Source organism: Austrofundulus limnaeus, unplaced genomic scaffold (assembly GCF_001266775.1).
Source record: "Austrofundulus limnaeus strain Quisiro unplaced genomic scaffold, Austrofundulus_limnaeus-1.0 Scaffold1247, whole genome shotgun sequence".
Lineage (NCBI taxonomy): Eukaryota > Metazoa > Chordata > Actinopteri > Cyprinodontiformes > Rivulidae > Austrofundulus > Austrofundulus limnaeus.
In genome coordinates, this window is record NW_013953649.1 from 53,401 (window position 1) to 57,048 (window position 3,648).

Sequence of the window (3,648 nt, forward strand, 5' to 3'; positions counted from 1 at the left end):
TTTGTCAGACAAATTTATTTTAATTTGGAAGCCTCATCAACACAGACTGGCTTCATTCACTTCCTCCACTGCCGTATGCTAAACTAACTAGCAGACCCTGCACAGAAAATCAATGCCATTCAAAACTCCACCTTCTGTTTGCTGATTGGTCCAGGTAAAATAAACTACAAGCAGACACTATGCAGAAAATTAATGTTCTGTTCTCTGACTGGCCCGGATGAAATGGTCCCGAATACATCCATCTCAATGGGAGAAGTCCCAGATGTAGCAGTGAAGGGAAAGTAGAATTGAGTGGAGCTGCGTAGGAAGGCAAGGGCCAGGCTAACAATGATGCAGTTATTGATTAAAAGAAAGAAAAAAGTGATCTCTGGACAGATTCGGGGTATAAAAAGGTCATCTTTGGGGGTGAGAACTAAACGTACTTCTCAGACTCTTTTATGAGTCTTTCAAGATGAAATACTGTATTTTGTCTACAGTAAGTGAACCTCACAGTGAGAACACAAATCCATATCTTGTATGACTAAGACTTACACTTCCTGCTAACTTACAGCAGTTGGACCAACAGCTGTGCTCCATACATCATCAGTTCCTCGTCAGTCACGCATCAGCTCATCCCTAAACTTGACCCAATCAGAAGCAGTGCAGAGAAGTTACTTCCTGGGTTTAACCAATGTCTTGGTGTAGTTTATGAGAATTGTTCATAGCTTATGGTTGGTCACACTGAGTACTGGCAGGTTTATGAGAAGCAGTTGTTCTGTACGTTGAAGGGGACCTATTATGCAAAATTCACTTTTTAAAGGTTTTTTTACTCAACTTTGGGTATGTACTTCTTAAAAATCAGTCCTAGGACCAGAAAAAGGCACCCAGGGGTATATTTACTGTAAGTAAATGTATTTTTAATGTACATTAATGACAAGTTTTATACTTCTGTCATTTTGTGATGTCACAAGCTGTATGGCAACCCACCGGAACCTGCGTTCAGCCCCTTACCTAGCAACCCCTGGGTGAGACTCCACCTCAGTATAAAAAGCCGTCACCATGTTGTTGTGTAATGCGCAGCTCATTTCACAACAAGCCTCCAATAGGGCAATGGGTAGAGTGTTGGACCAAAGACTAGGAGACCAGGGTTTGAGACCGGCATGGGCACAATTTAATTATTTATTTATTTTTGTTCGTTATGAACACGTTTTCTCATGTACCTCTATTGTTTAGCTTATTAAAGCCTTGTTAAAGCCTATTTGTTCGAGTTTCTGAGGTATTTTGACCGCTACTGCTCCCTGCTCTGGTAACAACATGCAGAGTGAGTGCAGAGCAGAGGAGGGAGAGAAAAAAAGAAGCTGGGACCACGACTCTGCCTCTGGGTCACTCATACGGTTGTACAACGGAGCTTCTGCTATTATTAGCCATGCTAACGTAAACGCTGGCTTTGGAGGGCGGAGTTAATGTCAACAGATTTTTGGAGGGCGTTACCAACAGAGCTCATTAACATAAACAGCTCTTCTGAACGGAAGTCAGAGCAGGCAGAACTAGAAAATGAGAACTTTTATTATCTGAGAATTATTTTGTGCATTAAATTGAATAAACATGGTCTGGATAGCCCACAGACATACCATAAACATTTCTAGGACCCATAATTGGTCTCCTTCAAGGATAAAAATGTAGAAGTACTGCCCACAGCACTGGTCACTACAACAGTGTGGGATTGGTCAAACTATATCCTGCACAACAAAGAAAACTGAACCACCAATATATTTTTAAAGAAGTTGTAAAAACAAAAGAGAAACCAAGGGGAGAGCAAGTGAAGCAAAGTTTCTCTGCAAGAAGGAACAGGAGGTGATCGTAAATGAGAGGACGTGAAGTCATATAAAACTGTTTACATAAATAAATCATGAAACTGAGCATGGTTTGAGGCCAGAAGCAGGCTCAGTACAAAGCTGAGCTCTAGTATGAGGCTGGACTGTGTTTGTGTCACTTGTTCTTCACACAGCTGCTTGTGTGATGGTTTGACTAAACAGTGGAACCGAGTCTGAAATACAGACAGACGAAGCAGTTCACCTCACATTAATGAAACTAGACTGCTGCTTCTTCTATGGACTGAGACCTTTCATTTAGTTCAATTACATGTTAGCCCTTTGAAACTGCAGCGCGTTCTGTTGGCGGGCTGTCACTCTGGCTTCCTGTTTCTGATAAAACAATGACCAGAAAGAATCTCAGATCGTCACACTGATGATCCTCTCAGTGGAAGCAACCGTGAGACCTCTCATCACAACATTTCTTAATAATACTACATGATGGAGCTTCTAAATTACTAAATTTACAGACAAGTCTCTCTAAATGAAGTCATTGCTGAGCCTTACATCAGCTGCTGTGTTTTACAGGTGCTGACAAAGTCTGAACCTGTGTGAAGCAGCTGCGTCTTCACAAAACTGGAACACAGCGAAACATCTGAAACAAAGAAAAGACACAATTAAGTTTTCATCACAACTAAAACCTATGTTTTTGAGTTGACATAAAACTGGAACAAATTATGTTTATTAGTATGGTTGAGAAGGCACCTGGTTGTTTCAGTCAGAAATACTGTCATTTACACTGAAATGTTCAAGTCTAAAATCTGAATCTGTCTCTTGGTTTGTTCTAGCCTACTCAGTAAATAACATGTTTTCTTATGTTAGCTTTAGCGTTAGCACTGACACTGTATTGCCTTTATATATTTTAGTTCAGCGCTAGTGCGAAAGCTAACAAGCTAAACTGAGGTCCTTCATCCATATTTTCAGTTGCAGCTGAGTCATTTTTGTGTTCCCCTCTCTGTCATGTGGATGGAGGACCTCAGTGATGAGGAGAATGTGTAGCGCTGAGCTAATACATATATGGTGATATAGCATAGGTGCTAGCACGAAAGCTAACAGGCTAAGCTGGGGTTCTTCTTCCATGAAGCAGCTCTGTTGTCCTCCGTCCATATTTTCAGTTGCAGGCTGAGTCGTTTCTGCCTTCGCCTCTTTATCTCTTTTTCATTTAATAGCTGATTGTCAGATATTGTCCAAGGGTGGATATAGCTAGCAGCCTCGCACCAATAACTTTGTCGACGTCATCATTTACCCAGTATGCTTTGAGTGTAAATAAAATTGCTCTGTCTGTGTAATATATTATTTAAAATTTAGTTTAAAAACTATAAAAACTAAACAGCCTACAGTAGGAATGCGCGATATAAACGATATACGGTAGAAACGATATAAATTTGTCCTATGATGGAGATCTGCCGGCCAACCTCGCAGTTGTTTTTGATGATGTAACCAGCTGGAGTCAAAACAGAGGAAGGGGGAAGCAGCGTGGCTGAGAGCGCAAATGAAGAGGAGGGAAAAAGCATAACTTATTTGGACCTGGTTCGGGTGTGCGAAAATGAACGCCAAACTGTTTACATGTTTGCCGAACCACCACACTGACTGCTGCAAGAGGAGCGCGCGCCGCGGCACATGGCGCAGCGAGGCGACAGTGCAGGTGAAGTCAGTGCCCAGGTGTGACGCAGAAAAGCTCTCTGAGTCTGGACCTCGTTTCTCCTGCGGTCATAGTGCAATACTGTCTCCTTGTACAGCGGGGAAGCGCTGTGGGAAAGGCTGACAGTCAGACTTTCTTTCCAAAAAAAAAAAAAAA

The 3,648-nt window shown here is 41.9% G+C and overlaps 1 protein-coding gene across 2 annotated transcripts in view; it reads right to left on the bottom strand.

Annotated features, from left to right (window-relative positions):
• Positions 1-1,613: 1,613 nt before the first annotated feature.
• Positions 1,614-3,648, bottom strand: part of cuedc1b (CUE domain containing 1b) — a 38,782-nt gene continuing 36,747 nt past the window's right edge. For both annotated transcript variants that reach the window (XM_014031413.1, XM_014031414.1), the window contains one exon: positions 1,614-2,445. The gene's annotated coding sequence lies outside the window, so the exon portion shown is untranslated. The remainder of the gene's footprint in view (positions 2,446-3,648) is intronic.